Below are 22,458 nucleotides of genomic sequence, written 5' to 3' on the forward strand. Positions count from 1 at the left end.
TACCCTGCTTGTGTGATAGGGGAGACTGTGTCCTGGACACTACAGGACACCTACTACATTGGACCATGCTATCAAGAAAGAGAGTTACAGAAGCTCTACCTAATATATAGAAACAAACACAGGGAGCCTACCAAAATGATATGAAGAAAAGGCTCATGAACCAAATGAAAGAACAGATCAAAACTCCAGAAAAAGAACAAAACAAAATGGAGAGAAGCCATCTATCAGAGGCAGATTTCAAAACACTGGTTATAGCATGCTCAGGGAATTCAGTGAGGACCTCAACAGCATAGAAAAGATCTAGTCAGAAATGAAGGATACACTAATTGAAATAAATAACAATTTACAGGGAAACAACAGAAGAGTGGATGAAGCCTAGAATCAAATCAATGATTTAGGACATAAGGAAGACAAAAATGAAAAAACCAAGAAACAACAAACCAAAGCAAAAAACAACCAGAACAAGAAGAAAAAAGCAATCCAAGAAGACGAGGGTAGTGTAAGGAGCCTCTGTGATAACTTCAGGTGTTCCAACATTCACATCATAGGAGTACCAGAAGAAGAGAAAATAGCAAGAAATTTGAAATCTATTTGAAAAAATAATGAAAGAAAACTTTCTTAATTTGGTGAAGTAAATAGATATCCAAGTTCAGGAAGCACGGAGAATCCAAAACAAGATAGATACAAAGAGGCCCACTCCAAGACACATCATAACTAAAATGCCAAAGGTTAAATATAAAGAGAGAATCTCAAAAACAGCAAGAGAAAAGCAGTTAGTTACTGCTTTTGGGACTGACAAGAAATATTGAGTCATGAAAAGCAGTGATACAAAACCAAGACTGCTTTACTCAGCAACAATATAATTTAGAATGGCAGGGAAGATAAAGAGTTTCCCAGACAAGAAAAAACTAAAGATGTATGTTAAAGGAGTATCACCAAACCATTATTACATGAAATATTAAAGGGGCTTATTTAAGAAAAAGATCAAAACTATGAGCAATAAAGTGTCAAAAATACATTAACTGTCAACAATTGAATCTAAAAAACAAACTAAGCAAACAAGAACAGAGACAGAATCATGGATTCTAAGAGCATTTGATGGTTGCCAGATGGGGGGTGGGTTTAGGAGAATGGGTGAAGAGGTATGGGGAATAAGAAGTACGAATAGGTAGTTACAGAATAGCCATGGGATATAAATTGCAGTATAGGAAATGGAGTAGCCAAAGAACTTACTCGTATGACTCATGGACATGAACAATGGCGTGGGCATTGCCTGAGGGAGTGGGGGTATTAGATGGGGGCAGGCAGGGGAGAAAAATTGAGATAAATGTAATAGCATAATCAATAAGTATAGTTAAAATATTGATTATCCATATACATAGCTTTGTACTAGTTCCTTTGATCATAATTCAACTTATGTAGATATAGAATGTATACATAGAGATGGTACACTCAAAAAAACTCAGCAAACTGATAGATTAAAGCCATTTTGCTTCAAATATATATTTACTTGTCTGTCTAGTCTAGGGGTGAATGGTCCATTCAAATGTAAAATTCTGCAGTTCTGAATAGCTATGAAGACAGCCTGAAAACTATTGTGTTTGCCATGCTACTACTAAGAGATGGGAAAGTAAATAAAGTGATAGGTTTTTCCCCAGAATTATGGGAGTTGAAAAATGCCATTAAGATATATAAAAAAAAAAAAAAAAAAAAAAAAAATATATATATATATATAATACCACATACTTGGCTTATGTTTTTAAGGTGCATTACTTCTTAGCACTTGAAAGAAAAAAGTAGTTGGCCCTACTAAAAATAGTGAAATCCAACTTGATCTCTTAATCCTCCTTATTGCTCAGACATTAGAATTATTCATACTCACCCATTAAGTAAGGGATTACTTAGGGAGATAGGACAGAAGGTGTAGTATTGAAAATAAAGAAAGTAAGGTAGGATGGCAGGCATGGTAAGTGGAAAAATTAAGGGCCACGCTATTTATTTCATAAGGAAACTTGATAGTAATAAAAAATGCATTTTAGGAGGACTTCCGCCAAGATGGAGGCATAGGTGGAGATGCCTTGCCTTCTCACACAACCAAGTTTAGAGACAACTATATATTAGCAATAGAAAACACAGCCAGAACACAGAAAATTGAACTTTTCAGAAGTCTGTTAACTACAAATTCTTCAACTTGACCAGTAAGGGGCGAAACCAGCAGCTGGTGGAGTGGGGTTGCACAGGAAAACTCAGTCAGACGGACTCAAGCACTTGGAATCCAGGCGCAGGGTTGGACCTAGTGAGAGACCCAGCAACCGCGGGGAAACAGCGAGGAAGCAAGGCTGTGGGTTGACTGCGGTCGCGCATTCGTGCCTGGATATAGACAAGCGAGGGAGTGGGCGATTGGACGGGACCTAGTGGGTCCCTGCGGTGAGCGGCAGCGGAGGGCACCACCATTTACCCTCTCTGACTCCACCTCCACATACAGCATCATAACCCAGCGACTCTGAGTGGCCGGGCCCTGGTGAACCACCCAAGACTCTGCCCCTCACCCAGTGGCGCAAAACAGCAGAGGGGGCCGCCATTTCCCTGCTCTGACCACACCCCCACATACAGCATCACAACCCAGTGACCTGGGAGTCCAAGGCTCTGCTCCTCACACTAAGGGGCACAAACAGACCAAAAATGGCTCAAAAAGAACTCAAAGCCCCAGAGCCTATAAATCTAAGCAATGAAGAAATAGCAAAACTCTCAGACGCACAGTTTAAAACACTGGTGATCAGGATCCTCACAGAACTGGTTGATTATAGCCACAAATTAGAGAAACATATGAGGGCGAAACTAATTGAAATTAATGGAATTGCACAGGAAACCAATAGCGGTGAAAAGGAAACTGTGACTCAAATCAATGGAGTGGACCAGAAGAAAGCAAATGATGGCTAAACAGAAAAGAGTGAAGAAGCAAGAATTCAAAAAAATGAGGAGAGTCTTAGGAACCTCCAGGACATCTTTAAATGCTCCAACATCCGAATGATAGGGGTACCAGAAGGGGGAAAGGCACAGCCACCAGTGGAAAACTTATTTGAACAAATAATAAAGGATAACTTCCCCAATCTGGCAAAGGAAATAGACTTCCAGGAAATCCAGGAAGCTCAGAGAGTCCCAAAGAAGTTGGACCCAAGAAGGAACACACCAAGGCACATCATCATTATATTAGCCAAGATTAAAATGAAGGAGAGAATCCTAGAAGCAGCAAGAGATAAGGGGACAGTCACCTACAAAGGAGTTCCCATCAGACTGTCAGCAGATTTCTCAAAAGAGACCTTACAGGCAAGAAGGGGCTGGAAAGAAGTATTCCAAGTCATGAAATCCAAAGACCTACAACCAAGATTGCTCTATCCAGCAAAACTTTCATTTAGAATGGAAGGACAGATAAAGTGCTTCTCAGATAAGAGCAAATTCAAGGAGTTCATCATCACCAAGCCCTTATTATATGAAATGTTAAAGGGACTTACCTAAGAAAAAGAAGTTAAAAAAACATGAACAGTGAAAGGACAGCAAACTCACAGTTATTAACAATCACACCTAAAACAAAAGCAAACTAAAAGGACAGCAAGATCAGGAGTGGAAACAAGAAATGAAGATCTCAAGGAGGGTTAGCAACAGGGGAGTGGGAGGAGGAGAAGGGGGGAGAAGGTACAGAAAATAAGTAGCATAGACAGTAGATAGAAAATAGATGGGGGGGCAAGAATAGTATGGGAAATATAGAATCTAAAGAACTTGAGACACATGGTCATAAACTAAAGGGGGGGTAATGGTGGGGACGGGGGGTAGGGTGGAGGGGAATGAAAGGGGGGAATAGAACAACTGTAATGGCATAATCAATAAAAATAAATAAATTTTAAAAAAAGAAAATGCATTTTAAATAAATAAGAAATAGGTATTTAAAAATAAATGTACCTCTATTTAGGTAAACAGTTTTCATAATTTCATTTGGTTATAGGTAATTCTTACAGAATTCTCCATATGGTTTTACTGAATAGTCTCTCATTTTTAATGACTCCTCTGCAGTTTGAATTAAAAATACAATTTCATATTTATAGACAATTCACTCATGAGCTCATGCAATCCTTCCAAAAGTTATTAAATGAAAAATATTTTTGAGATAAAGAAATTATAACCCAGAATGCTTTTATATTACCTTATTATTCATAATTACTCACATAATTTTATTATTCTATATACATTCTTGTTATTCAGAATGTACAATATCCAAAGCCTGATTTTTGGAAACTGACTCATAGCAATTGTTCAACCAAGCCTTAGTAAAAGAAGTCCCTTATAGCATGTACTTTCCATCTTAATGTTAGCAAAGTTGCTTTTGAATCCTTCCATGCCTTATAGGAAAAGCAACAAGTTTTTTGTAAACTACTCTCCAAAGTGGGTTGATGAGTACCACTATTTCACATACAAGGCTGAATGCCCATTGTTAAATATACACTTGACCGATGAACACAGGTCCAAGAATCCCTGCTGCACTACCAGAAGCTGTTAACCAGCCCTTGTACATACCCTTATGTTTTGGTCCCAGAATTTTTTAATATAGCGTACAGAATATAAAATTGCAGAATGGATAGCTTATTTCAGTCAGCACAGCTGATGCGAAGAACTGGGCCAGGTCTTCTCTTGGTGACCTCCAAGAGTAACAATAATTTCCCCATATGTGGTATTAGGGATTCAATTAAATGTGAGCCTTTCCATTGTATTTAGGCAAACTGATTTCCCTGGGTAACAAGACAAAGAAGCCAATTCATACAATGATGAGTCCTCTCAGTAGAATAGTATGTTAGTATGCTTGCCAATCTTTTTTAAAGTGATTTAATACCTATTAAAATAATAACTGCCCCAACTCCAAGAGCAGCAAGTGTCATTGGGTTGGCCAAAAAATCCATTACATTTTTCCCATAAATAAAATAGACATTTGGCCTGGCTGGTGTAGTTCAGTGGATTGGGCGCGGGCCTGTGAACCAAACAATCAGGGTTTGATTCCCAGTCAGGGCACATGCCTGGGTTGCGAGCCAGTTCCCAGATGGGGATAGGGGTGGGGGTGGTGGGGGTGGGGAGCAGGAGAGGCTGCCATACATTGATGTTTCTGTCCTTCCCTTACCCTCTAAAGATGAATAAATAGAGATCTTAAAAAAACAGAACATTTAAAAAAATAAAAGACACACTTTTCATTTTCACCAACAACTTTATTGATTTGGGTATTTTGAGTGTGTTGGCTCTCTCCTGCTATTGGCTTCTAGTGAACAGAGGCCAGGGGTGCTGCTAAACATCTTCCAATTTAAAAAAAACAAACCTCACAGCAAAGAATTATTTGGCCAAAATGTCAATAGTACCAAGAAACTTTGCAAACCACTTTTGACATGTTTGATCAGTCACAGGACCTTCTTTATACTGTGTATATTTTTCTTTTGCATTTCAGTTTCATTTTAACCTTTCTTTAAGTAATAAAGCATAATACACCAAAAATGTTGCATATGTTTTTCCATCTTCAATATTAAAATGGCTGCACAAAATTCACCACTTTTGATAAATTTTTAAAATTAAAATTTTTGTTGTTTAGTTTTTATTTCATAATCATAAACTTAACTCTGCAAACCAGCTAGACTTGGAAGGGGTAAGGAAGGCATGGAACCCAATGAACTGTGTCAAGAGCATGAAGTTTATAGAATATTCCAAGTAGATGAGGTGAAGGGGTGCTCTCCTGAGCTACAGAAGGAATGGTCTGGTGGTTAAGATAAAAAAAACACAAGTCAAATTTATGAGAGTTGTCCACAGTCAGTATTGTGATCTTCTTGCTGGTCTTGCCATTCCTGGATGCATAGAGCTCCACAGCTGTCATAACATCCATGCTGTCCTTCACCTGGCTGAAGACTACATGCTTGCCATTCAGCCACTCAGTCTTGGCAGTGCAGATGAAAACCTGGGAACTGTTTGTGTTAGGTCCAGGATTTGCCATAGACAAGATGTCAGGGCCTGTGTGCTTCAAAATAAAATTCTCATGATCAAATTTCTGCCCTTAGATGGACTTGCCACCTGTGCCATTGTGGTGTGTGAAGTCACCACACTGACACATAAATCCTGGACTAATTCTGTGAAAGTGTGAAACTTTATAATCTAATCCTCTCTCCCCAATGCTCAGAGCATGAATGTTTTCTGCTGCTTTTGGAACTTTGTCTGCAAACAGCTTGAAGGAGACATGGCCTGATGGCTCTCCCTCAGCAGTGATGTCAGAGAACACAGTGGGGTTGACTGTGGCTGGGCATGGGAAGGTCTGAGGCAGCACTGGCAAGTACAAGGCTGATAATGTTTTTAAATGCATGCTGATATGACAGCTGTCACAATAAAATCTAACAAAATTATTTTGAATAACGTTAAAGACAACTAAGCACTACTAGGAGCCATCATACAAAAAAAATGCAATGGGCTTTTTGGCCAGCCCAATAGTATTCCATCATATAACACAGTCAAGGCATGCATATCCATTGCTAATGGAGTAAGGATGGTTTCAAAGAAGGGCAAAGGTAGATAGGATCATGGAAAACAAAACACTGGTAGTTGTAACAGCAACTTGATCAGTATTTCCCTGGGGAACCTGAACTTCATCTGTATTTGCTTCTTCAAAATTAATATTTTTACACTATTGTCCTGAGTCATCCACATGGTATTCTGTTAATATTATAAGGATCAGAAAAATATTTAGAAGTCCCAGGAAAGTACTAGAAGTACTAGATAAAACTGGTTTTGTATACATGTTTATCTGCTGCTTTATAGTTTCTCCGTCATGCCCTTTTATCCCAAAGAGTACAAAATAATTCTGAAAATCTGGACCTAGAAAAAAACCCAATGCTTGGCATGCATTTGTGTTTGCCAAGGAACTTATTCTTTCCTGAAGGAAAGTAACACCAGCAATATATAATGTTGTAATGGCTTTCCTGCTCTGAACCCCACTAATTCATTAACAACCAAGAAATAGTATTTATTGACTTTTTAAGGAATTATGCTTTTAAAAAATATTTTATTGTTCAATTACATTTGTTGGCATTTTCCTCCCACTACTCCCCACCCCCAGCCAAATGGACTTCCCTCCCTTGCTTCCACCCTCCTTCTTGGTTTTGTCCGTGTGTCTGTTATAGTAGTTCCTCAAAACCATTTCCCACATTGTTTCCTCCCCCCTCCCCTCTAGTTATTGTTACATTGTCCTTAACATTGTCACATTGTCCCTAATTTCAATGTCTCTGGTTATATTTTGTTTGCTTTTTATTTTTGTTGATGATATTCCAGTTAAGGGTGAGATCATATGGTATTTGTCCCTCACCGCCTGGCTTATTTTACTTAGCATAATGCTCTCCAGTTCTATCCACAATGTCCCAAAGAAAGGAAGAGCTCCTTCTTTCCTTCTGCTGCACAGTATTCCATTGTGTAAATGTACCACAGTTTTTTGACACACTAATTTACTGATGAGCACCTAGGCTTCTTTTAGCACTCGGCTATTGCAAATTGGGCTGCTATGAACATTGGCGTGCATATGTTCTTCTGGATTGGTGTTTCAGAGCTCTTGGGATATAATCCTAGCAGTGGAATTGCTGAATAAAAAGGAGTTCCATTTTCAGTTTTCTGAGGAAATTCCATACTGTTTTCCATAGTGGCTGCACCAGTCTGAATTCCCACCAACAGTGCACTAGGGTTCCCTTTTCTCCACATCCTCTCCAATGCTTGCTGTTTGTTGATTTGTTTATGATGGCCATTCTGACCAGTGTGAAGTGGTATCTCACTGTGGTTTTAATTTGCATTTGTCTAATGGCTAGTGATGCTGAGCATCTCTGGGCCCTTTGTATGTCCTCCTTGGAGTAGTGTATGTTCAAGTCTTTTGTTGTCCACTTTTAAATTGGGTTGTTTGTTTTTCTGGAGTGGAGTCATGTGAGTTCTTTATATATTTTGGAGATCAAACCTTTGTCCAAGGTATCATTAGCAAATATGTGTTCTCATATGGTTGGTTCTCCTTTCATTTTAATGCTGTTTTCTGTGACCATGCAGAAACTTTTTAATTTGATGAAGTCCCATTTGTTTATTCTTTCCTTTATGTCCCTTGCTCTAGGGGACATATCAGTGAAGATATTGCTGCCTGGACTGTCTGAGATTTTTCTGCTGATGTTTTTCTCTAGGACTTTTATGGTGCTATGACTTATATTTAAGTCTTTTTTCACCTTGATTTTATTTTTGTGTATGGCGTAAGTTGGTGATTGAGTTTCAATTTTTCTCCCAACACCATTTGTTGAAGAGGCTATTTTTACTCCATTTTATCATTCTTTTCCCTTCGTTGAATATTAATTGACCGTAGAGACTTGGGTTTATTTCTGGTCTTTCTATTCTGTTCCATTGGTCCATGTGTCTGTTCTTATGCCAATACCAGGCTGTTTTGATTATAGTAGCCTTGTAATACAGTTTGATATCAGGTATTGTGGTCCCTACTACTTTTTCTTCTTTCTCAAAATTGCTACAACTATTCAGGGTCATTTGTGGTTCCATATAAATTTCTGAAATGTTTATTCTATATCTGTGAAATATGTGATCATTATTTTGATATATATTGCATTGAATGTATAAATTGCTCTGGATAGTATGGACATTTTGATGATGTTAATTCTTCCAATCCATGAACATCATACATGCTTCTATTTGTGTTTTCTTTAATTGCTTTCTTCAGTGTTGTATAGTTTTCTGAGTACAGGTCAATTACCTGCTTGGTTAGGTTTATTCCTAAGTATTTTATTTTTCTTGTTGCTGTATCAAATCAGATTTTTTTCCTGATTTCTGTTTCTGATATTTTATTGTTGGTTTACAAAAATGCCTTTGATTTCTGAATATTGACTTTGTATCCTGCTGTTTTGCCAAATTCACTTATTAGGTTGAGTAGTTTTTTGGTGGAGTCTAGAAGATGTTCTATGTACACTATCATGTCATCTGCAAAAAAATGACAGTTTTGCTTCCTCCTTTCCAATTTGGATGCCTTTTATTTCTTGTTCATGTCTGAATGCTGTGTCTAAGACTTCCAATACTATGTTGAATAGGAGTGGTGAAAGCGGGCATCCTTGTGTTATTTCTGATCTTAGTGGGAAAGCTCTTAAGATTTTTTGAGTATGATGTTGGCTGTAGATCTTTCATATATGGCCTTTATTTTGTTGAAGAATGCTCCCTCTGTTCCCACTTTGTTGACTGTTTTTTGTCATAAATAGGTGCTGTACCTTATCAAATGCTTTTTTCACATCTATTGATATGATCCTGTGATTTTTGTCTTTGCTTTTGTTTATGTGATGTATTACACTTACTGACTTGTGAATATTGTACCATCATTGCATCCCTGGGATGAATCCCACTTGATCATGGTGTATGATTTTTTTAACATATTGCTGGATGCAGTTTTCTAATATTTTGTTGAGGATTTTTAGCATGTATGTTAATCAGCGACATTGGTCTGAAGTTTTCTTTCTTTGTTGTAGCTTTATCTGGTTTTTGGATTAGGACGATGCTGTCTTCATAAAAAGAGTTTGGGAGTCTTCCATCATTCTGGATTTTTTGGAATAGTCTATGAAGGATAGGGGTTAGCTCTTCCTTAAATGCTTTGTAGAATTCTCCTGTGCAACTCCCTGGTCCAGGGCTTTTGTCAGGAGTTTTTTGATTACTGCTTCAATTTCTTCTGCTGTTATTGTTCTGTTCACACTTTCTGCTTCTTCTTCATTTTTCCAGAAATGTGTCCATTTCCCCTAGGTTTTCAAATTTCTTGGCATACAGTTCTTCATAGTAATTTCTTACAATGCTTTGTATTTCTGTGGTATCAATCATAATCTCTCTTCTTTCATTTCTGATTGTGTTTATTTGGGTCCTCTTTTTTCTTTTTTTTTCATTCTTCTATGATTATAAAAAACATTCATTCAGAGGACCATTTAGAAATTATAGAAAATAGAAAATCACGATTCTCATATCAAAAATAACTGTTGTTAGAATTCTATTATTTTTTTTGCTTTTGTAAAAGTATTTTTATTGATTATGCTATTAGTTTGTCCAATTTCTTCCCCTTCTATCCCCTCCACCCTGTCCCCCCATCCTCCAGCATTCCCCTGCTTAGTTCATGTCCATGTGTTGTACATAAAAGTTATTTGAATTCTCTGTTTCCTATATCTTTTTTATCTTCTCTCACCTAGGTTATGCCTAATAAGTATGCTTCTTCTTCCCTGTACCTTTTTCCCACTATTGCTGCCTTCCCCTCACCACTGAAATCCCTCCATGTCATGTCCATTTCTCTGATTCTGTACCTGTTCTGGTTATCTGGTTAGTTTTTGTTTTCATTGTTTTGCTTTTCTTTTAGGTTCATTTTTTAGTAGTTGATGAATTTGTATTCATTTTACTGTTCATGTTTTTTATCTTCTTTTTCTTAGGTAAGACCCTTTAACATTTCATTTAATAAGGGCTTGGTGATGATGAACTCCTTTAACTGAACCTTATCTGGGAAGCATTTTATCTACCCTTCCATTTTAAATGAAATCTTTTCTGAAGAGAGTAATCTTGGATGTAGGTCCTTTCCTTTCATGGTTGGAATACTTCTTTCCAGCCCCTTCTTGCCTGCCAGGTTTCTTTTGAGAAATCAGCTGATAGTCTTATGGGAACTCCTTTGTAGGTAACTGTCTCCTTCTCTCTTGCTGCTTTTAGGATTTTCTCTTTGTCTTTAATCTTGGGTAACTAAATGATGATGTGCTTTGGTGTGTTCCTCTTTGGGTCCAACTTCTTTGGGATTCTCTGAGCTTCCTGGACTTCCTGGAAGTCTATTTACTTTGCCAGATTGAGGGAGTTCTTCTTTATTATTTGTTCAAATAAATTTTCAGTTTCTTGCTGTTGTTGTTCTTCTTCTGGCACCACTATAATTTGGATATTGGAATGTTTCAAGTTGTCCCAGAGAATCCTCAGCCTTTCTTCATTTTTTTTGGATTCTTGTTTCTTCACTCATGTCCAGTTGGATGTTTATTTCATTCGTTTTTTCCAATCATCATTGATTTGACCACTGGTTTCCTTCTTGTCACTGTTGGTTCCCTGAGTATTTTGCTTTATTTCATTTTGGGTATCTTTCATTTGTTTTTTCATTTCTCAACCAAGCTCAATCAGTTCTGTGAGCATTTTGATTACCAGGGCTTTAAATTCTCCATCAATTAGTTTGGAAATCTCCTCACAACTTATTCCTGAGGTTTTGCTGTGTTCTTTCATTTGGGCCATATTTCTTATCAGGTGTCTTGGACACCTGACAAGTTTTAAGTTGCCCCTTTTTTTCTTGACAAGTCTGCTTAAAGGCTTGTTGATTTTTTTATATATTCAAAGAACCAGCTTCTGTATTTATTGATCCTAACAATTGTGTTTTTAGTCTCTATGTCATTAATTCTTCTCTGCTCTTTGTTATTTCCTTCCTCTACTTGCTCTGGGATGTCTTTGTTGTTGTTCCTAAACTTCTTGTAGGTGTAGGGTTAGGTTGTTTATTTCAAATGTTTCTTTCTTTTTTAGGTAGGCCTGTGATGCTATGGAGTGCTCTCTCAGGACTGCCTTTCCTGTGTCCCATTAATATAGATTGTTGTGAGTTCATTTTTATTTCTTTCCAGAAAGTTTTTGATTTGCTTCATCTCTTTCTTGACCCATTCATTGTTTAATAGCATGCTATTCTATCTCCATGATTTTGAATTTCTTTCTGAGGTTGCTTTCTTTTTTTCCCCAAATTATAGATGAATATATTTAAGGTAGAAAGCCATAAATACAATTAATAAAAAAATCTGGAAAAAAGGAATCAAGTGAAGCTAATCTTTGATTGATTTACAATATGATGTTACTGAAAGGAATAAGCCATGTAATTTGGAACTGAACAAGAAAAGTCAGCACTGGGAGTTTCAGAAAAGTGTAAAGAAAGAATAGGTGATTCAGAACAAGGGCAATGGAGTGACTGTGTCATTTAAGGGTGAATGTGCCTACTGGACAACATGAACACTATGGCCAATAGCTTGGTGAGATCAAACCTGAAGTAACACACAATTAACAATCACAATAAACAGGAAGGGAGAAGTTTCTAGTTTCAATCCTCTTTGGTGGCAGAAAATGCTTGATATGATTTTGATTTTCTTGAATTTGTTGGGACTTTTTTTTGTACTATCTCGTGGTCTATCTTTGAAAATGTTCCATGTGCATTTAAAAATGTGTATTTTGATTCTTTGGGATGAAGGGTTCTATATATATCAGTTAAGTCCATTTGATCTAGGGCATTGTTTATTGACATGATATCTTTGTTGATATTTTGTTTGGAAGATCTGTCCATTTTTGATAGGGGGTGTTAAATTTCCCTGCTATAATTGTGTTGCTGTCTATATCTTTCTTGAAGTCCTCAAAGATTTGCTTTATGTATTTGGATGCCCCTATGTTGGGTGCATATATATTTACAATGTTTATGTGTTCTTAATGGATTCTTCTCTTTAGTATTATGAAGTTACCTTCTGGGTCTCTTTATGGTTCTTTTTTCTGACGTCTATTTTGTCTGATATGAGTATTGCTATCCCGGCTTTTTTTTCCCTTTCCATATGTTTGAAATATTTGTTTTCAGCCCTTCACTTTCAGTCTGTGTGTGTCTTTTGTTCTGAGGTGGGTCTCCTGTAGGCAGTATATTTGTGGGTCATACTTTCTTATACATTCAGCTATTCTATGTCTTTTGACTGGGTCATTTAATTCATTTACATTTTAGGTTATTATTGATAGGTACTTATTCATTACCATTTTTTTTGCCAGTGTTCCCCTCTCTTTCACTGTTTTTCTTCCTGTTTGTAAAGCAGTCACTTTAGCATCTCTTGCAGAGCTAGTTTGGAGGACGTATGTTCTTTGAGACTTCTTTTGTCTGGAAACCTCATTATTTGGCCTTCCATTTTAATGAGAGCTTTGCTGGATACAGTAGTCTTGGTTGCAGGCCTGTGGTTTGCATTACTTGGCATATTGCTTTCTGTTCCCTTCTGGCTTGGAGTGTTTCCATGGAAAAGTCAGCTCTTAGTCCTATCAGGACCCCATTGTATGTTACTTTCCTTTTCTCCCTTTCTGCCTTTAAGATTCTTTCTTTGTCTTGGAATTTTACCATTTTAATTATGATATGTCTTGAAGTGGGCCTGTTTGAGTTCCTCTAGAGTGGTACTCTCTGTTTCATGGATTTGTGTGCCATTTTCTCTCATCAAATTAGAGAAGTTTTCCATCATTACTTTTTCAAACAGGTTTTCTATCCCTTGCTCTTCTTCTGGTATCCCTATTATACAGATATTACATTATGTTTCATGTTTACGTGAATTTCCCTTAACCTCTCTTCAGTTTTTCTGAGCCTCTTTTTGTTTCCTTGCTCATTCTGGGTGGTTTTTTTCCTACCAGATCGCTGATCTGGTCCTCTGTTTCATCTAGCCTACTTTCGATTCCTTCTACTGTGTTCTTCAGTTCAGAAAGTGTATTCTTCATTTCCTCCTGGTCCTTGTTGATAGTTTCTATTTCCTTTTTCTTGGCGATATAGTTTGCAGTGAGTTCATTGTAGTTTCCCTGTAGTTTTCAGTAATTATCACTGAGTTCATTGAGCTTCCTTATAACCATTGTTTTGATCTCAATATCTGATAGTTGGGTTGCCTCTATTTCATTTAGCATTCTTTCTGAGGCTTCCTACTTTCCTTTCATTTGGGGATTGTTTCTTAGTCTTCCCATTGTGAGACTTTTCTTTTTAGCCTCTGCTTGTTAAATTGATCTTTCTGTCTCCCTGGGTTTATAATGTGAAGTTCTATGGTAGAAAACCTGTGAGCTGCAGTGGTGTAGTCTTGATCTCTTGAGCTTGCTGGTCTTAGGCGCATTTATTTTGGCTCTCTGTATGTGTCTGGGTTTTTATTGTTGTCATGTCTTTCTTTGGTGGGTATTTTCCTCCAGATGGTTAACTGAGGGTCACTCCATCCAAGAAGGTAACATTTATTAAGAGAAGCTGGGACATGGACACATGTATAGAGGCAGTTTACTGCCACTGAAATGAAGGTGGACACAATGAGAAGTTCTTTAGTTCGTTTGTAATTACACCACAAACAACGTGTAGATGAAGCTACCATTTGGTCAAAGGTTAACTAAACAACAACCCAGTCCAAAAAACTTGTATCGGCTGTCTGATCAATCTTTTGAAGATTTAGTTGTATTGACATTATTGTAATAGTAAATCCTACACTACTCAGAAACATAGCAAGATACAGAATCCAGCAATGCTCTTCAGCATTGCAAGATGCTGTAATTTCCTATTCTCACCAGGTCTCATGTGAGAGGCTGTCAGCTTCCACTGTTCTGGGACCCTTTGTTCTGCCCAGTATGGTTAATGCCAATTAAGGGGTCAATTCCAGTAGTGCAAGAGGGTGAGGGTGACTCCAGCCCACACTCACTTGTAGGATTTACTATATAAAGAATCATGTCATCTATAAATAATGAGAATTTTATATCCCATTCCCAGTTTGGTTGGCTTTTATTTATTTATTTTTTGACTTATTGCTCTGGCTAGGACCTCCAGTACTATGTTGAATAAAAGTGGTTACAGTGTTCATCTTTCCTTGTTCCTGATCTTAGAGGAAAAGCTTTTGGTGTTTTATCGTTGAGATTAATATTAGCTAAGGGTTTGTCATCTATGGCCTTTATTATCTTGAAGTACTTTCCTTTTATATACATTTTATTGAGTGTTTTAATTATAAATGGATGTTGTACATTTTAAAATGTTTTTCTATACCTATTGATGTGATCATATTATTTAGTATTTTGTTAATGTGGTGTATCACATGATTGTTTGCATATGCGGAAAAATGCTTGCATCTTTGGAATGAATCCCACTTGATCAGAATGTGTTATCCTTTTAATATGTTGTATTTCATCTGCTAGTACTATGTTTAGAATTTACTTCTCTGTTCATCAGAGATATTGCCTTGTAATTTTCTTTTTGTGTGTGTTTCCTTGCCTGGTTTTGGTATCAAGGTAATGTTTACCCCGTAAAAGGATTTAAGAAGTAATCCCTCCTGTCCAAATTTTTGGAAGTGTTAGAGAAAGATAGATATTAATTTTTGAACATTTGGTAAAATTTACCAGTGATGCCATCTGGTCCTGAACTTTTTTGGGGAGGAATTTTAAAAAATATATTTTATTAATTATGCCATTAGAGTTGTTCTATTCCCCCTTCATTCCCCTCCACCCTGAACACCCTCTGCCCCACCATTCCCCCCTTTAGTTTATGACCACGTGTCTCAAGTTCTTTAGATTCTATATTTCCCATACTATTCTTGCCCTCCCCCTATCTATTTTCTACCTACTATCTATGCTACTTATTTTCTGTACCTTCTCCACCCTTCTCCTTCTCCTACTCCCCTGTTGCTAACCCTCCATATGATCTTCATTTCTATGGTTCTGCTCCTGATCTAGCTGTCCTCTTAGTTTGCTTTTGTTTTAGGTGTGGTTGTTAATAACTGTGAGTTTGCTGTCCTTTCACTGTTCATTCTTTTCCCCCTGTCTTCTTTTCCACCCCCCTCCCCCCTTAGGGTTAATAACTTATTTTTTTTTTTTATAAGTCCCTTTAACATTTCATATAATAAGGGCTTGGTGATGATGAACTCCTTGAATTTGCTCTTATCTGAGAAGCACCTTATCTGCCCTTCCATTCTAAATGAAAGCTTTGCTGGATAGAGAAATCTTGGTTGTAGGTCTTTAGATTTCATGACTTGGAATACTTCTTTCCAGCCCCTTCTTGCCTGTAAGGTCTCTTTTGAGAAATCTGCTGACAGCCTGATGGGGACTCCTTTGTAGGTGACAGTCCCCTTATCTCTTGTTGCTTCTAGGATTCTCTCCTTCATTTTAATCTTGGCTAATGTAATGATGATGTGCCTTGGTGTGTTTCTTCTTGGGTCCAACTTTTTTGGGACTCTCTGGGCTTCCTGGATTTCCTGGAAGTCTATTTCCTTTGCCAGATTGGGGAAGTTATCCTTTATTATTTGTTCAAATAAGTTTTCAACTCGTGGGTATTCCTCTTCCCCTTCTGGTACCCCTATAATTTGAATGTTGGAACGTTTAAAGATTTCCTGAAGGTTCCTAAGACTCTCCTCCTTTTTTTGAATTCTTGTTTCTTCATCCTTTTCTGTTTGGTCATTTTTTATTCCTTCTGGTCCACTCCTTTGATTTGAGTCTCAGTTTCCTTCACATTACTATTAGTTTCCTGTGAATTTTCCTTCATTTCAATTAGTTTGGCCTCCATACGTTCCTCTAATTTGTGACTAAAATCAGCCAGTTCTGTGAGCATCCTGATCACCAGTGTTTTGAACTGTGCATCTGAAAGTTTTGCTATTTCTTCATTGCTTAGATTTATGGGTTCTGGGGCTCTGAGTTGTTCTTGAGCCATGTTTTGATCAGTTCACACCTGTTATGTATGAGAAGCGGAGCCTTAGTTGTTCACCAGGATGGGGCCACCCAGGTCGCTGTTTTGTGAAGCTGTATGGGGGGGGGCGCAGTCAGAGAGGGACAATGGTGGTTCCCTCTGCTGTTTCCTGCCTCTGGGGCCTGCTCAGTCCATCTTACTGCTCGCTCCCTCACTGGTTTATCTGCACGCAAATATATGACCACGGTTCGCCCTCAGTGGGTCCACCGCCGTGCGCCCTCAGTAGGTCTGTCTGCTTCTCCACACCTGTGATCCGCCCATGGCTGCTGGCACACCTGGGTTGTGCGCCCTGGTTGGTCTGGTGGATCTTTCCTGCCCAACCTTGCTCTGCTGCTGGCTCTACCCCTCTTATCGGTTTGGCTGAAGGGTTTGTTGTTGTCAGATTTCCGTGTAGTTCAATTTTCTGTGGTTTGGCTGCATTTTTGTTGCTAAAACTTTGTTGTTTTTAAACTTGGTTGCGCAAGAAGGCACAGTGCTTCCACCTACGCCTCCATCTTAGCGGAAGTCTCCAAGAATGTGAGCTGAATCTAGAAAACACAATGCTTTTGTGAGGTTAGATGTTGCAATATACTGAGAATATGGGATAGAAACTAGGTATATAGAATGCGAGAGAATAGAGTTAACCACAACTGTAATAAAGCTGAGGAAGATAGTTAAATGGGCCAAGACCAGGGAGGGGTGCTGTGTAGTATTTACAATAATATGGAACAGCAATTATTTACAACAATACTGGAATAACAATAATATGACAAGAAATATATGATCTGAACAAAAAGAATAGAAAGCAAAAGACCAAGAGTAGTGTACTAATGGAATACCAGTGAAGTGAAAGAAGAAAAATTGAAGTGCAATAAGAAAGAGAGAATAAGGAAAACCAGTCAAACAATGCGATTGAGCAAACAAAAAAACAAAATAGAAAGAAGAAAACCAAACAGAAAGAAAATAAGTAAATAATAATAAAATAAATATTATGATAAAATAATAAAAGTAAACAATAAAGTGCAAGTTCTATAGGATAGCAAAGTGAAATTTGTCACAGTTGCTCAGTTGTTGGCATCAGCCTTGTGATCCCTCTCTGGATTTGTCTTTGGTTCTTCCAAAGCTTCAGATCTTATTGTCTCACATTTGGGAAAACAAAAACAAAAACAAAAAACTAAACAACAAAACAAAACAGAAAGGCCCCTTGCTTACTTAAAACCGGCTAAGCAAGTTCTGCTGTCTTCCTGGATTCTGCAGGCATATGGAGGCTAGGCTTTGATTTTTATCTTTCCTGTGGTTTTTCAAGGATGAAGGCCAGGTCTAGTCTGCAATATTCACAGTTGCCCAGCATCTAGCACAAAAAAAGCGTCTAGCACAGAGCCTTTTTTTAGTAAATTCTTCTTGTTTGTGCCTGCTGTTCTTAACAAATACCTGGCTTCTCATACAGCCTAACTCTCTAACCAATCTGGAGACTATCTGATTCAGGGTCTGTCATGGCCCAATACTTACCCTTTTTCCAGGTGTCACCAGGCCCCCCAGTTTCTCTGTGCATCTCCTACTAAGTCCTATCTCTGTGCATCTCCCACTAAGTCTTTATCTTCCCCAGCAACTTTAAGCATCCATGTCTATGCGGGGCTGCCTTCCCTGCTCTGGTAGTGGAGGGAGCTGAGAAATTACAATTACAATGGCTAATCTGGCTCTTCCAAAGCTTCTATGGTAGCTGCTGGCCCCAGCGCCAGGCACCAGGCTGGGGACCACAGTAGCTCTGGTCCCAGTGTAGGTCCCAGGGACCTTACTGTCTCAATATAATCTCTGTACTGTCTGTTTTTCAATGTCCTTTACAATTTTGGCTTCCAAACTTCATATAAGCTGGGATTCCATTGGTGGTTCACTCTGTTCTTCAGAAGATTGGCTAGGTGTCCCAGTTGGGTGCAAAAGCCAGTGGGTTCAGCTCACACCTACCCCACTACCATTTTCAGCCTCTCATCTTTGTGTATCTTTTGATCTCACCTTTTATTTCTTCTTTGACCCAATAGTCTTTCAGCATCATGTTGAACATATTTGTGGTTCTCCTTGCTTTCTTGCAGTTAATTTCAGTTTCATACAATTGTGGTGGAAAATAGATTGGTATGTTTTCAATCCACTGAAATTTATTGAGACTAGTTTTGTGCCCTGAAATAAGATATATACTTGAGAATGTCCCATGTGCATCTGAAAAAAATGTATATTTCCATCATTTGGGGATGGAACATTCTATAAATATTGATTATGTGTGATTTAAAGTCAGTACTTCCCTATCAACTTTCTGACCTTTCCATTGCCCTCAATGGAGTATTCATGTTCCCTACTATCATTTGTATTTTTGCCAGTTTCTCCCTTTAGGTATGTTATTGATTTATATTTTTGGTGCTTCCAGGTTGGGTGCATATATATTAATGTGTTATGTCTTCTTGATGAATTTTTCTTTTATCATTATAAAATGTCCAACTTTGTCTCATGTTTTTCCCCCTGAAATTTACTTTCTTTAACATAAGTATGTCTACACCCACTTTTCTCTTGATGCCATTTGCTTGAAGTGTTAGCTTCTACCCCTTCACTATGAGCCTCTTTGATTTTGTAGCTGAGATGGGTCTCCTGAAGGCAACATATAGCAGGGTATTTTATTCAATCCATTCTGCTACTCTGTGCCTTTTGGTTGGTGAGTTAAGTCCATTTACAATTAAGGTAATTACTAATATATAAAGACTTACCACAGCCATTTTATCTTTTGTTTTCTGGTTGCTTTGAATACCCATTGTTTCTTTTCCCTTGTGTTTCTCTATGCTATTCTAGTTGGGTGATTTTTCTTTGATTTTTTTTCTTTTTTATGTTATGTGTTCCAACTGTAGAGTTTTTTATGATTATCCTTAGGTTTATGTAAAAAATGTTTCATACATATAATAGTCAGTTTTCTTCTGATTGTATCTTATCTTTACTCACCTGTGCAAGTTCAGTCCTTTTCCTCCTCTGTGGGGGTGACTTTTTCCACAAGTCCCCCATCTGCCATGGATGAAAGTCAACACTACCAAGACATGATCTGCTTGGGAAGGAGAGGTGGCCGATGCCTCAAAAGGGAAGGGCCACGAGCAGTGGCCAGTTTCTTGGGGGGAAAAGGCCTCAAGCTCCTTCCTCCGAGGGCTTTTATTGGGTTGTAATACATAGGAATACAGGGTGGCAAGGATCAAACAGTAGGTAACATTTCACAGAAATCTGAGGGCTTAGTCTGAGTCAGAGTGTGTCAGGAAGGGAGTTTTGCAGAAACTTTTAGGGTTTCCTGCTCGAACCCTTAACATATGACTGAAAACACTCTTAGTAGAGTAGGTTTCACAGGTTTTTGAAGAATTCTTTGTGATGCTAGATTTTTTTCCCCCAGGATCCACTCTCAGCAAGGCAAGGAGCTGTACCCCTCCCCATCAGGACATGGGGACTCAGGCTATGTCACATGGGGGGGGCATGGGTTTATTGCTCCCTCTTTTTTGCAGCCCCTCCAGTCCTTCCACAATGGCCTCCCAGTGATCATGTCTGGCTTAGGTTGCTCCCTGCTGTGAGGATACTTTCCCCGTCAACAACAGAGACCATGCTTTGGGGGCAGGGAGAGAAAACTGAGTCAGCATTTGCTACCAGAGAAAAGCCTTGTCTCCTGTGGCTCGCATTCTGGAGGTCACTCATTCATCCTTAGCCATGGAGGTAGTTACAATTCCTGAAACCAGGCAGAGCAGTCCATGACACTCTTCCTGTTTTATGTATTTTTTTGTCAAAAATTATCCCTTTTATGCTGTGTATTCATTGCCCAATTGTAGAAGTTAGTCTTTTAAAATGCTTTCCCCCTTTGAGACTTCCGCCAAGATGGAGGTATAGGTGGAACCACCTTGCTTCCGTGCACAACCAAATCTAAGAACAACTATTTTTAACAACAATAAACACAACCAAGCCACACAGAAAATTGACAATACGGAGTCCAAAGACAACTAAATGCTCAGCTAAACCGGTAAGAGGAGCGAAGCCAGCAGCGGAGCAGGTTGGCAAAAAAAATCCCCAAATGGGTGGTGCACAAACAGCCGAAGGCGCGGATCTTGGGCTAGCTACGGGAGCACACAGGGAAGAGGCGCGGCTGGCTGTCTGCGGTTGGTTGCACATCTGCGTGCAGATAAACCAGTGAAGAGGGGAGCAGGCGTGGGGCAACAGGCTCGCACAATTCCTATTGGATAAACAGGCCCAGGGTGAGTGGTGGGACTGGACGGACTGGGCTAGCTGAGAGGACCGCCATTGCTCCCTCTCTGACCCCGCCCCCACACACAGCGTCACAAACCAGCCACCTGGGCGGCCCCGTCCTGGTAAACAACTAAGGCTTCGCCCCGCTTACTTAATGGCGCGAACAGACCAAAAATGGCTCAAGAACAACTCAGAGCCCCAGAGCCCATAAATCTAAGCAATGAAGAAATAGCCAAACTTTCAGATGCACAGTTCAAAACACTGGTTATCAGGATCCTCACAGAACTGGTTGATTTTAGTCACAAATTAGAGAAACATATGGAAGCTAAACTAATTGAAATGAATGGTAATACAAAGGAAACCAATAGTAATGGAAAGGAGATTGGGACTCAAATCAATGGAGTGGACCAGAAGGAAGAAAAAAAATGACCAAACAGAAAAGAATGAAGAAACAAGAATTCAAAAAAATGAGGAGAAGCTTAGGAACCTCCAGGACATATTTAAACGCTCCAACATTCGAATTATAGGGGTACCAGAAGGGGAAGAGTCACGAGTGGAAACCTTATTTGAACAAATAATAAAGGATAACTTCCCCATTCTGGCAGAGGAAATAGACTTCCAGGAAATCCAGGAAGCTCGGAGAGTCCCAAAGAAGTTGGACCCAAGAAGAAACACACCAAGGCACAACATCATTACATTAGCCAAGATTAAAATGAAGGAGAGAATCCTAGAAGCAGAAAGAGAGAAGGGGACTGTCACCTACAAAGGAGTTCCCATCAGACTGTCAGCAGATTTCTCAAAAGAGACCTTACAGGCAAGAAGGGGCTGGAAAGAGGTATTCCCAGTCATGAAATCCAAAGACCTACAACCAAGATTGCTCTATCCAGCAAAACTTTCATTTAGAATGAAAGGACAGATAAAGTGCTTCTCAAATAAGATCAAATTCAAGGAGTTCATCATCACCAAGCCCTTATTATATGAAATGTTAAAGGGACTTACCTAAGGAAAAGAAGACAAAAAGAATGAACAGTGAAAGGACAGCAAACTCACAGTTAGTAACAACCACACCTAAAACAAAAGCAAACTAAGAGGACAGCTAGATCAGGAGCAGAACCATAGAAATGAAGATCATATGGAGGGTTAGCAACAGGGGAGTGGGAGAAGGAGAAGGGGGGAGAAGGTACAGAAAATAAGTAGCATAGACAGTAGATAGAAAATAGATAGTGGGGAGGGTAAGAATAGTAGGGGAAATACAGAATCTAAAGAATTTGAGACAGGTGTTCATGAACTAAAGGGGGAAATGGTGGAGGAGGGGTATGCAGGGTGGAGGGGAACGGAGGGGGGGAATAGAACAAATGTAATGGCATAATCAATAAAAAAGCTTAAAAATAAATAAATAAAATGCTTTCCCCTTTAACCTTTATGTTATCATTATTTAATATCATATTCTGAAATAGAGTTGCAATTTTCTGCTTCAATTTTTCCATATGTAATCTTACTCAAAGTTTTGTATATGTGTGTCTTGTAGTTATAGGTAGCAGATCTCCTTTTTACATTTTTTGTAATGCAGATGGTAAATTTCCTCAGTTTTTGTTGGTGTGAGAAGGCCTTTATTACTCCTTCATATCTAAGTGATAATTTTACTGGATATATTATTCATGCCTGGTGATCTTAGTCTT

The 22,458-nt window shown here is 38.6% G+C and overlaps 2 pseudogenes; both read right to left on the reverse strand.

Moving 5' to 3' along the window:
* Window positions 1–4,363: 4,363 nt before the first annotated feature.
* The window catches only part of LOC119062909 (major facilitator superfamily domain-containing protein 8-like), a 45,879-nt pseudogene continuing 27,784 nt past the window's right edge, over window positions 4,364–22,458 (reverse strand).
* Window positions 5,820–6,382, reverse strand: LOC119062907 (peptidyl-prolyl cis-trans isomerase A-like; annotated as a pseudogene).

This window comes from Artibeus jamaicensis, unplaced genomic scaffold (assembly GCF_021234435.1).
Source record: "Artibeus jamaicensis isolate MK-2021 breed Jamaican fruit bat unplaced genomic scaffold, CSHL_Jam_final contig_3238, whole genome shotgun sequence".
NCBI classification, from domain to species: Eukaryota; Metazoa; Chordata; class Mammalia; order Chiroptera; family Phyllostomidae; genus Artibeus; species Artibeus jamaicensis.